This window comes from Medicago sativa, chromosome 2, assembly GCF_051527215.1.
Source record: "Medicago sativa cultivar Bolivia chromosome 2, Bolivia_mono, whole genome shotgun sequence".
NCBI classification, from domain to species: domain Eukaryota; kingdom Viridiplantae; phylum Streptophyta; class Magnoliopsida; order Fabales; family Fabaceae; genus Medicago; species Medicago sativa.
Window position 1 is genome coordinate 47,246,387 of NC_140750.1, and position 13,648 is coordinate 47,260,034.

A 13,648-nucleotide genomic window follows, 5' to 3' on the forward strand; every position below is an offset into this window, starting at 1 on the left:
ACAGTATTTATGATTCTCATACCATTCAAACCATTCCATACAATTATTCCAAGTTCATATCAACAAGTGTATCATACACGTATCACAACCTCACCTTGTCAAATCAACAATTAACAATTCAATCTGCAAGTACAATTAGCAATAATCAACCATCAAACACATCTTAATTGCAATTCAATCCACCAACAGTTTATGCAATGTCTCTAGACTCATCTAGATGCATGTGGTACCAAAACACCTCAAGGTCGTCACCTTTGATGCAACAAAAACATCGTAATCACCTCCATTGGATATAAAATCCACCACCATCAGTCATGTATGCATGAACATATGACTCAACTACAAATGCATATGTTCACACAAACAATAATCACCTCACCATCACCAATACTTGTATATATGCAATCATTAACAATTCGCCATTACATATCATATATACAGTCACCAACCACATCCAAAAATCACACAACATATAGTTGTCACATAATTACAACACCAATCATCTCCACATAACATATAATAACTTTCCATAAAGGATTCACAATCAATTGATTCTCAAAAGTCATCTTTAGTCAAGTTCGTCTCTCAAAATCACAACATTAAATTAATTGAACATTTGAGTCAAAACCAAGTAAACAAGCTCAATTGCCTATGCCTTGTATTCTCACAATTCACATATGTGTGCAGTAGAGGGTACATAAGCATTTCATCGGCCAAATACGACGAATTCACGAAAAACCCAAAGTTCGTCTCATTTTATCACTTTTCACAAAATTTTCCATTTTCAAAGCAAAACAAGTTCAAACTTGATGTAACCAATCACAACCATTTTTAGAAATCATATAAACATTATACAACTCTAGTCCCACTTCAATTTCCGGAGAAAACGGGTTTTTGGAAAAATCGACGTTTGGACCGTTTTTACAAAAGTTAGACGATTTTCATAAATTCAAGTCCAAACCAATTCAAATCATGTTCCAGTAGGATTAAAGGTGTAAACAGAGGTTAATTATGTCCAAAGAAACATTTTAGAAGTATCGGATTGGCCCCCAAGTGCTCGAAAACAAAAATCAAAAATTGCTGAACTGGGGCTAGGACGCGAACGCGTCCTCTGCACGCTTTAGCGTCCTAGTTCTAGAACTCCTGGAACAGCACACTTTTGGGATGCTTCTGGGACGCTGATGGGATGCTTAAGCGTCCTAAGCACGCGAAAGCGTCCTACATCAGATTCCCAGAACTCAGTTACGGGTTCTAACCCAAATTCATCCCAAAATCCCATTTTCAATCCCCCAATTCGCCCAAACCAGTTCCAAAAAGTGTTTATAGGTCAAAATAGGTTCAATACACTTAAACACATACAAGTTTTGGAATTAAAACCTCAACATAACCAAATTCACCAATTTCTCAATTCATTCTCAACTTTCAATAACAATATCAAATCTCATCATTAATTCACCAATCTTGATACCCAAAGTACCAATTCAACAACAACATATTCTAAATCAATAACAACAACTAATGAGTACAAATTCATGCACAATTCAACATCACAACATCAATTCTCATCAAACTTGCTCAAGAACACAAAACACCAACAACTATACATTTGAACATGTTAATTCACATACTAACATGCAATTATCACAAAAATCATGCTCTCAAACAAAACATCAACAATTATGCACGAATTTTACAACAATTAGGTTCAATTCATCAATTTAACAAAAATGGGTAAAGAGAAAAAAAAAAGATGAATTATGGTTGAAACCTAACCCTCTTACCTTAATTCTCCACAATCACTAGCTAGTGCCTCACTTTAGCTCCAACCCTTGATTCTCTAGCCTCTTCTAGCTCTCTCTCTCTAGTTCCTCCTCTTCAAAACCCTTTTTCTCCTCTTGAGCTTCCTCTCTAACTCTCTCTAATTGTGAAATGAAATGAAATGAAATGTTTGTAAGACCCCAATTTCACTACCAACTAGTGTTTATATAATCTCTACTCAATTGGGCTCAACTCTCAATGTTTTAATGGGCCTAACCCATTTCTATTCTAACCCAAAATGTTACTACTCACTTAACGGTAAAATACAACGCTAACGGTCACTTAACGGTAACTAAATAATTACCCCACTCTCCAACACTTAGTAAAATAAAACCCTCACTAAGCATTAAAAATAACTTCCGGCAAAATTACAAAATTACCCCTGCTCTCGAAATGACCAAAATGCCCCTAAGTCCAAAATGACTAAAATACCCCTCTAACACCAAATTCTACGAATCCCAACCAAAAATACACACAGAGGCAAATAATCACATAAGAGCACATATAACACACATAAATAAATAAATAAATAAATAAAATAAACCTAGCGAAAAATCGGACTGTTACAACTCTCCCCCACTAAAAAGAATTTTCGCCCTCGAAAATTACCTGAAGGAAACAACTCCGGATACGAAACCTTCATCCTACTCTCCGATTCCCAAGTGGCACTCTCACCCGTCGGTCCAACCCAAATCACTTTAACCAAAACTATCTCCTTGCCACGCAGACGCTTCACTTCACGATCCTCAATCCTAACTGGCCAAGTCTCAACAGTCAAATTATCTCTAACTTCCAAATCATCCACTTGAATCACATGAGACGCATCATATACATATTTCCGCAACTGAGACACATGAAACACATCATGAAGATTCGATAAAGATGGCGGCAACGCAATCCGATACGCTACAACCCCAACCTTCTCAACAATCTCAAACGGTCCAACAAAACGAGGAGTTAACTTCCGACACTTCAACGCACGTCCAACACCAGTTACAGGATTCACTCTCAAAAACACATGATCACCAACCTGAAACTCAATATACTTCCTCCTCTTATCATGATAACTCTTCTGTCTATTCTGAGATGCTTTCATCTTCTCTTGAATCATCTTAACCTTTTTCGTAGTTTCTTGCACCACTTCCGGTCCTAACAAGGCACCCTCACCTGACTCATACAAACACAACGGAGTTCTACACCTCCGACCATACAAAGCCTCAAACGGTGCCATCCCGATACTAGAATGAAAACTGTTGTTGTAAGTGAACTCAATCAACGGTAAACATTCAATCCAACTGACACCTTGCTCCAACACACAAACAGATCTTCCAAACTCTGAATAGTCCTCTCCGTCTGACCATCAGTCTGAGGATGATAAGCAAAACTCAATCTCAACTTAGTTCCCAAAGCATCTTGCAAACTTTCCCAAAACTTAGAAGTAAACCTCGGATCCCGATCCGACACAATACTAGAAGGAACACCATGCAATCTAACAATCTGCTCAATGTAGATCTCAACCAACTTAGCCACAGACATACCAGTCTTAATAGGAACAAAATGTGCCGACTTTGTCAACCGATCAACAATTACCCAAATGGAGTCAAAACCCTTAACAGTCTCCGGCAACGCTCCAACAAAGTCCATCGATATACTATCCCACTTCCACTCTGGCACAAACAACGCTTGCATCAAACCCGACGGTTTCTGATGTTCAATCTTAGACTTCTGATAAACCAAACAAGCATACACAAACTCTGCAATATCCTTCTTCATTCCAGGCCACCAAAACAACTTCTTCAAATCCTGATACATCTTAGTCTCTCCTGGATGAATACTCAAACTACTTCTGTGACCTTCTTCCAAAATTTGCTTCTTAAGCTCAAGTACACTTGGCACACAAACACGATCACGAAACATCAAAACACCGTTCTCATCCAATCTAAAGTCTCCACCTTTGCCTTGATTAACTAACACCACTCGATCTACAAGTTCCAAATCTTCCTTCTGACCATTCTTGATCTCCTCCAGAATATTACTTGTCAGCTTCAACATTCCCAACCTCACACCATCCGGTGTTAACTCACTAACCAAACTCAAGTCTCTAAACTGCTCAATCAACTCCAACTCTTTCACCATCAAAGCAGACATATGCAACGACTTTCTACTCAAAGCATCAGCAACAACATTGGCCTTTCCAGGATGATAACTCAACTGGAAGTCAAAATCCTTAAGATACTCCAACCATCTCCTCTGCCTCATATTCAACTCCTTCTGGTCAAACAAGTACTTCAAACTCTTGTGATCACTGAACACCTCAAACTTAGAACCATACAGATAATGCCTCCAAATCTTCAACACATACACAACGGCCGCTAATTCCAAGTCATGAGTCGGATAATTCTTCTCCTGCACTTTCAACTGCCTCGAAGCATAAGCCACAACCTGACGATTCCGCATAAGCACACCACCAAGACCCATCTTAGAAGCATCACAGAATACTCATAGTGTCCATACCTTGTTTTGAACGCAGTCTTGGATATATCTTCCGCCTTCACTCTAATCTGATGATATCCTGATCTCAAATCAATCTTGCTAAACACTTCCGCACCGACCAACTGATCCATCAAATCATCAATCCTCGGAAGCGGATACCGATTCTTGATTGTCACCTTGTTCAACTGCCGATAATCCACACACAACCTCATGCTTCCATCTTTCTTCTTAACCAACAACACAGGAGCTCCCCACGGAGAAACACTCGGCCCGATAAACTGTTTCTCGAGCAACTCTTCCAACTGTTTCTTCAACTCACCCAATTCTGATGCAGACATCCGATAAGGCGCAATCGAAATAGGACTCGTTCCAGGCACCAAGTCAATTGCAAACTCAACCTCTCTCTCCGGTGGTAACTCGGTAATGTCGTCCGAAAAAACTTCTGGAAACTCTTGCACTACCGGCAAATCACCAACTTCTTTCTCACTACTCTCCTTCAAGGAAGCAAACATCATGAACACACAAGCTTCGCCATCCAAAGACTTCTTCACTTGCTCCGCGGTCAAGAACCTTCTACCTTCCTCAACTACTGGCTTAGAAAACGTTACACTCTTGGTCAAACAATTAATGTTAACACCAAAAGTCAACATCCAATCCATACCAAAAATAACGTCCATATGCTTCAACGGAAGACACACAAGATCCAACTCAAAATCAACAGGAACCTTAACACAAACCACAACCAACTGAGCCTCCGCAGCCAAAGATACCTTCCCTTGCCAGACCCAACAAACCTGAAACCACCTGCTACTCCCCCGCTACGCTCAAACTCACCTGAAAGAACGGAACAACACAACAAGTACCGACAGTACTTCCGTACATGTCGCATACAAACAGGAAATTCAACGGGTTTAGGTCTGGACAAGACCGACCACGGCTCTGATACAAACTTGTAACACCCTATTTCTATTAAGCGGTAAAACGCGCGAATACATCAGAATATTCTAGAAATAGATGCTACGTCTCTGAATAAACCACAAATATACATGCATAAAGATCATGTTACACAACATAGCAGCGTACATACTTAAAAATCATAAAACATCTCCAGATCTCAAATAAAATACAATTGTATTCTCCAAATCTCAAATAACAAATAACATCTCAACTCCAAAATACATGGTCCAAAAATAAAGACCAACATGCAAGAACTACCCTAGATCAGAGCCCTAATCTAGACACTTGCATATAAAAGAGGAACTCCACTCCTCGGCATCATCAAGCAAACAACTAAGCATCCTGCACGCCGTCTACCCGTCCATACAGAAAGGTAGGCGGTCCACCACTGACCACTGAGGGTTAGCATTACATCATCATAATCCATAAAAGATTTAAGCAAGAACATTGAAAATGAAAGATATATTCAAGAATACAAAATAACAAATCATACATGTATTCACAGTATTTATGATTCTCATACCATTCAAACCATTCCATACAATTATTCCAAGTTCATATCAACAAGTGTATCATACACGTATCACAACCTCACCTTGTCAAATCAACAATTAACAATTCAATCCGCAAGTACAATTAGCAATAATCAACCATCAAACACATCTTAATTGCAATTCAATCCACCAACAGTTTATGCAATGTCTCTAGACTCATCTAGATGCATGTGGTACCAAAACACCTCAAGGTCGTCACCTTTGATGCAACAAAAACATCGTAATCACCTCCATTGGATATAAAATCCACCACCATCAGTCATGTATGCATGAACATATGACTCAACTACAAATGCATATGTTCACACAAACAATAATCACCTCACCATCACCAATACTTGTATATATGCAATCATTAACAATTCGCCATTACATATCATATATACAATCACCAACCACATCCAAAAATCACACAACATATAGTTGTCACATAATTACAACACCAATCATCTCCACATAACATATAATAACTTTCCATAAAGGATTCACAATCAATTGATTCTCAAAAGTCATCTTTAGTCAAGTTCGTCTATCAAAATCACAACATTAAATTAATTGAACATTTGAGTCAAAACCAAGTAAACAAGCTCAATTGCCTATGCCTTGTATTCTCACAATTCACATATGTGTGCAGTAGAGGGTACATAAGCATTTCATCAGCCAAATACGACGAATTCACGAAAAACCCAAAGTTCGTCTCATTTTATCACTTTTCACAAAATTTTCCATTTTCAAAGCAAAACAAGTTCAAACTTGATGTAACCAATCACAACCATTTTTAGAAATCATATAAACATTATACAACTCTAGTCCCACTTCAATTTCCAGAGAAAACGGGTTTTTGGAAAAATCGACGTTTGGACCGTTTTTACAAAAGTTAGACGATTTTCATAAATTCAAGTCCAAACCAATTCAAATCATGTTCCAGTAGGATTAAAGGTGTAAACAGAGGTTAATTATGTCCAAAGAAACATTTTAGAAGTATCGGATTGGCCCCCAAGTGCTCGAAAACAAAAATCAAAAATTGCTGAACTGGGGCTAGGACGCGAACGCGTCCTCTGCACGCTTTAGCGTCCTAGTTCCAGAACTCCTGGAACAGCACGCTTTTGGGACGCTTCCCGGACGCTGATGGGATGCTTAAGCGTCCTAAGCACGCGAAAGCGTCCTACATCAGATTCCCAGAACTCAGTTACGAGTTCTAACCCAAATTCATCCCAAAATCCCATTTTCAATCCCCCAATTCCCCCAAACCAGTTCCAAAAAGTGTTTATAGGTCAAAATAGGTTCAATACACTTAAACACATACAAGTTTTGGAATTAAAACCTCAACATAACCAAATTCACCAATTTCTCAATTCATTCTCAACTTTCAATAACAATATCAAATCTCATCATTAAATCACCAATCTTGATACCCAAAGTACCAATTCAACAACAACATATTCTAAATCAATAACAACAACTAATGAGTACAAATTCATGCACAATTCAACATCACAACATCAATTCTCATCAAACTTGCTCAAGAACACAAAACACCAAAAACTATACATTTGAACATGTTAATTCACATACTAACATGCAATTATCACAAAAATTATGCTCTCAAACAAAACATCAACAATTATGCACGAATTTTACAACAATTAGGTTCAATTCATCAATTTAACAAAAATGGGTAAAGAGAAAAAAAAAAGATGAATTATGGTTGAAACCTAACCCTCTTACCTTAATTCTCCACAATCACTAGCTAGTGCCTCACTTTAGCTCCAACCCTTGATTCTCTAGCCTCTTCTAGCTCTCTCTCTAGTTCCTCCTCTTCAAAACCCTTTTTCTCCTCTTGAGCTTCCTCTCTAACTCTCTCTAATTGTGAAATGAAATGAAATGAAATGTTTGTAAACCCCAATTTCACTACCAACTAGTGTTTATATAATCTCTACTCAATTGGGCTCAACTCTCAATGTTTTAATGGGCCTAACCCATTTCTATTCTAACCCAAAATGTTACTACTCACTTAACGGTAAAATACAACGCTAACGGTCACTTAACAGTAACTAAATAATTACCCCACTCTCCAACACTTAGTAAAATAAAACCCTCACTAAGCACTAAAAATAACTTCCGGCAAAATTACAAAATTACCCCTGCTCTCGAAATGACCAAAATGCCCCTAAGTCCAAAATGACTAAAATACCCCTCTAACACCAAATTCTACGAATCCCAACCAAAAATACACACAGAGGCAAATAATCACATAAGAGCACATATAACACACATAAATAAATAAATAAATAAAATAAACCTAGCGAAAAATCGGACTGTTACAAGGGTGAGGAACATAGACTTCTCTCCTGTCATATGCCTTGAGCAACCGCTGTCTAGGTACCATGATTTTTGCTTTTCCTTTGCTCTTAGACATATCTGCAGTATTGACATTTTCATATTTAGGTACCCGTTGTTTTATGGGTCCTTTCATGTTAGTACTAGAAGTTTTACTCTTCATTTCTTGTACCTTGTGCTGTAAGTTTGGTAGCTTCTGGTTAACCATTACCTTAGGTTTAACACCCTTTGGTTTTGATTCCCTAGGAGCAGTAACTCTCTTCTTCTGAAACTTAGACTTCAGGACCTCAGATGCAGGTTTCATCAGACTCTAAGGAACAGGTTCTGATCTCTTCAGAATCCTGATCTTTGAAGTCTTAGAATCAGAGTTTATCATTGCCTTTGGCTTAGAGTTCTTTGGCTTTGAAGTAATCTTAGCCTTAGAGCTAGAAGCTTCAGGTTCTGATTGAACAACAGTTTCCAACTTAGCACCTTCAGGTACAAAGAAGGTTTTCAATCCTTCCTTGATGCATTCACAACATGCTTTGAGACTGATTTCATTAGGTTTCCCTCCTGAAAATCCAATCCCTTTGCCATTGTTTTTGTAAATGTTGTAAATCATTGAAGCAACTTTGCTTCTTTCAATACCAGATATAATAAAATCCTTAAGATTAATTTTGTGCTTGCTTAAAGATTTTCCATTACACTTTTCTTGCAGCTTCTGACAAAGATACTTGAGCTTCTCTTCATAAGTTTTACTAATGAAGTCAAAGCCTCTAAGTCCTTCTTCAGAAGCTTTCAGATCCAATAGAGTTGATTCTTGTTGTTTCATTAACTCAACATATCTTTCTTTTAAATCTTTCAACTCATTGGTTCTCAGTTCAAAATGTGTAAGGAGTTCTTTAAGAGACTCAATAAGTTCTTCTCTGGGAATTTTAGAATATACCTCATTTTCATCTTCAGAGTCTGAGTCAGGATCTGCTTCTGAAGTCTCAGTAGCCACTAACCCCATAGCTACCTTAGCATCTTCTTCAGCTTCTTCCTTTTCAGACCCAGATTCACTATCCAAATCTTCCTAGGTTGCCATTAAACTCTTCTTAATCTGCTTCCTGAATTTCCTTATGTTGAAACTTAATTTCTTTGACTTCTCCTTTGATTTCTCCTTCTGAAGATCAGGGCAATCAGCAATGAAATGTCCAGGCTTCTTACAGTTGAAGCATCCCTTCTGATCTTCTTTCTTGGAGCTCTTGTAGCCACCTCTCTTACTCAGAAACTTCCTGTTCTTCCTTGCCAGATACTCAAGCTTGTTGGAAAGCATAGCCATCTTCTCAGTAGGATCTTCATCAGAGTCTCCATCAGGTGACTCATCTTCAGATTCAATAACTTTAAGAGCTTTTGATGACTTCCCTTTGGATGGTAGAGTAATATATTTACTCTTCTTAGCAGGCTCATGTTCATTAAGACTAATCTCATGAACTTTGAGAGAGCTGACAAGATCTTCAACACTTAAAATGTTTAAATCTTTAGCTTCCTCAACAGCAGTAACCTTTGGTCTCCATCTAGCAGGCAAGCTTCTTAGTATCTTGCTAACATGATCAGAAGCAACATAACTCTTCTTCAGTATTTGTAGTCCAGAGACTAGGGTTTGAAACCTTGAGTACATCTCCTCAATAGTTTCATCATCCTTCATCTTGAACAACTCATACTGATGAACAAGCATAAGAGCTTTTGCTTCTTTGACTTTCTAGCTGCCTTCATAGTTAGAACAAAGAGAAGCAAACATTGCTTTAGCAGTGGATTTGTCACTCATCTTCATATACTCTGATTTAGGTATAGCAGTGACAAGTGCTCCTCTGATAATATGATGCTTCTTGTAAAGTTTCTTCAGAGCAGGAGTGTGTTTCTTTTTGTCAACAACAGCTCCTTCTTCATCAAGAACCAAGTCACCAACACCATCTTCAAGTATGTCCCATAGTTCTTCATCTAAACCCATGCCATAGCTATAGAAGTTGGTTTTCCACCAAGAAAATTCTTCAGGATCTCCATTGAACTTAGGAATCTTTCCAAAGTTAGACTTCTTGTTGTCACCATAATCAAATGGAACAGCATTGTTGTGTGCAGGTCCAGCATTGTTGGGATCACCAGACATGTTTTTCTCAGATCTTTTTCTGTTACACTGTTAAGTGTTAAGACAACAGACCAAATCTCTATATACCAATTGAAGGTGAGAAAAACACAAGAAGGGGGGTTGAATTGTGTTAAATTTTTCTTCATTTTCTCCTAAGCTGAAACTCACTGGCCAGAAGCAAATAGAGACTACTTCTGAAGTGATGTTCAGAACTAACTTGCAGCGGATAAAAAAAAAGAGAGGGAGAGAAGAAAGACACAAAGCAATTATACAGGTTCCATCCACAAACCGGAAGTAGTCTTATCCCCCTTGCACTTCCAAGGAGAGTTCACTATAATGTAATATCTGATTACAACTGCTCACTGCTACAACTAGCAAGAGACTTCAAATTGCTCAAGCACAACTGCAAGAGACTTCCTATGCTCCTGAACACAATCAAGAGACTTCTAATCAAACAAAATTACAAAGAAAAACATTTGAGGATGAACACTTGATATACAATCAGTGGTGTTCACAATACAAATCAGATACAGACTCTTAAGACTCTAGAATTTCTAAGATATGAACTTTGAAACAGAAATTCTAAGTGAACTTTGAATGCAGAACAATTTCAGCTGAGTTTTGGCACTTGTAAATTATTGTTAAGTCTAATGTTATGCATTACCAGTCTCTGAGTCTTCACTCCTTTATACAGAGGTGTGAAAGAGACGTTGTGAAATTGCCAGCACATCAAAATGAGTCGTTTGAAGCTTTGATCAATCACCAATGATCTTTTGCCTGATATGGTAGTTGTCCTATGAAGGATCAATTTCAAATCCATTCCCATTGTGAAGGAACATTGTTGCAGGCAGAGCTGTATTTCAGAGCTGTTTTCTTGTTTAGTAGCAGGGACACAGCAGAGTAGTGGAGGTAATGGTTGTAGACTTTGTACAATTGTACTTTGTCAATGTAACGCCCCATTTTCCATAACGTTAGAAAATGGTGTTACGTCTTAATACTTAAGTGTCTAACGCGAATTAAGTTCATAAAACTTACTTTTACTAGTAAATTAATTTGGTTACTAAAAATTTAATTTAAATAAATATCTTTCTTGCATTTTTTTTTTAAATAAAAGTCTTAGCTCTTGATCGTAAAACATAAAAATAAATAAAACACAAGGATATAAAATATGCATCAATATATTCTACACGACGTTAATTATCTTGCCCTTAGGCTTACATACTCAGGCTTGTCAGGGTTAGTTAGATATTTTACAAACACCTGCAAGTTAAAGTACGTCATATTTAAGTCAAACTAATTAAACATAATGAGAGATAACTAGTTTTTCGATTCCTATGGTTGTCCTACTTATTCCTGTGCATATCAGTGTTTGGGACACCATATCCAATTCCCAAACTGCATCTCCTATTTCCTCCAGACACTCAATCCTTCGGTTCCCCGAGTGACTCAATGACTTCCCCGACATTATCTGCAAATTGTAAGGGTGAAATACTCGCACACAAGGTTAACTAAATGCTTAATAATATTACATGATGATATATAATATTTTATAGTTACATATAATGTTTTTCAAATAAAGAAATATATAACAAAATTATACATGTAATTTCTTTCACTATTAAATCCTACAAAAATTTAAATAACCACATAGAAATTAAATAATCACAAGAAAATATAAATCGATTGAGAACACAAAAATTTATGGCAATCACGCACATCAAAGTTAGTCAAAAACAAAGATCACTTAACACTTTATCATAATCAATACAAAGTTTATAGTTTTGACTTGTTAGTAGCATCTTGGTTAAACCTACTCCATGGAGACCTCTATTATGAGTGTAAGGCCGTCTCAACTGCCATAACATGATTGTTTGCAATGAGTAGATATATAATCTCTACTCCAACCATTCTGGCCCGATCGCTGCACCTTATTATAGATAGTCCTGCACAGTCAGGTATCACTGCGTCGGGTATTATGATTTCCTCCAGTTAGAGAAGCTATCACTAACTATTGGTAGGAGTTCAAAACGCCTGTGATCCCCAGAAGGTCTGTAGTCGACCCAACTGAACCTATCCTCAGTCTTATATACGTTATCGTATTATAAGAAACAACCTGTATTACTCTTTACAAAAATTATTATTTTTGTAAATCTTCAACACAACTGTTTTCATCAACAATCAACTTAACAATTTAATTGTCAAAAGTCATAAATGTACCTTAAGAGAAATTTCTTCAAATAAAATTAATAATAATAACTGTGAGTTAGTTATAAGATAAATAAATTAAGAAAAATATATTATATATACTTACAATACCACGTTTAACTGATTACTTATCATATATATATGTATGCATAATATTTAGAATGTTTTCTAGAATTTCTTCTTTCTACTTACTGTCCATTTCAATAAATAATATAAATAATCAAATTTGCTCATTAATAATATATATTTAAAACAGATTAATACTACAATTAAATACACAAATTTTCTTAATTTCATGTGATAATATACATATATATCTTGGGCGTTCTCTAAAGTATATCCCCTTACCTTTCAGCTTTTCAAAACTTGAGTAATCACCTTCTTCAACACCTAATTACTCATCAAAATAATTATCTCTTAACTAACTATCATTGAAATAAACACTAAAATTATTAAATGCTAAAAGTTAAGGTAATTTTAATAATTATAGAGTTGACCATAAATTTGGAACGTAACAACATTAACATTAAAAAAATTCTAGAGACAATTTTCCAATAGCTATAATGAACTAGTTTAATCAATTTTTACTAGTTTTAATCCAATCTTCCAGAAATAATTATGAGTTATCAAAACTTTTAAAAATAACTTCTAATACCTACTATTTTATTTTTATAGTTTCTAGTGTCTAATTTATAAACAAAAACATCAACGGTAGATTATTTCATTTATCTATATCAATAGATACAACTTAATTAAATCTACATAATTAATATAATCAAGTGTTTAAACTCCTAAATTTAATAAATAATTTCTTGTTACTAATAAAAAAATGACTATTCCCTTTTAATCAGCTCTATCACTAAATATGGCTAAGTTAAAATATAACTCATTTCATTTTATTTTATTTGTGAAGATCAAGTGAGATTTATAGTTTTGGTTCTCTAAGGCATAATATTAATTTCAACAAAAGTTTATTGAAAGACCAAACTATTTTCTAGTGGTTAGCTAAGTTACAAGAAAGAACTTTTTGGACAAAATAATACAAACAAAACAAAGGAATAAAAGAACTAGTTTGTTTTTGGATTATTAAACAAAGTAGTTTAAAAAAATAAAAGAGAACTAAGAATCACACCTTTGTTTTAGTTCTGCTTCTGCTATTGCTATGCAGGTTTGT

General features: G+C 36.1%; 1 long non-coding RNA gene and 1 pseudogene across 1 annotated transcript; both read right to left on the reverse strand.

Moving 5' to 3' along the window:
• LOC146946964 (uncharacterized) overlaps window positions 1-10,290 on the reverse strand; it is a 31,646-nt pseudogene extending 21,356 nt beyond the window's left edge.
• Window positions 10,291-11,429: 1,139 nt separating this feature from the next.
• Window positions 11,430-13,648, reverse strand: LOC146946965 (uncharacterized). The gene is made up of 3 exons (XR_015026871.1): window positions 13,607-13,648; window positions 12,823-12,864; window positions 11,430-11,737 (listed from the first exon to the last, which is right to left on the reverse strand). It is a non-coding gene; the product is annotated as an uncharacterized LOC146946965 (long non-coding RNA).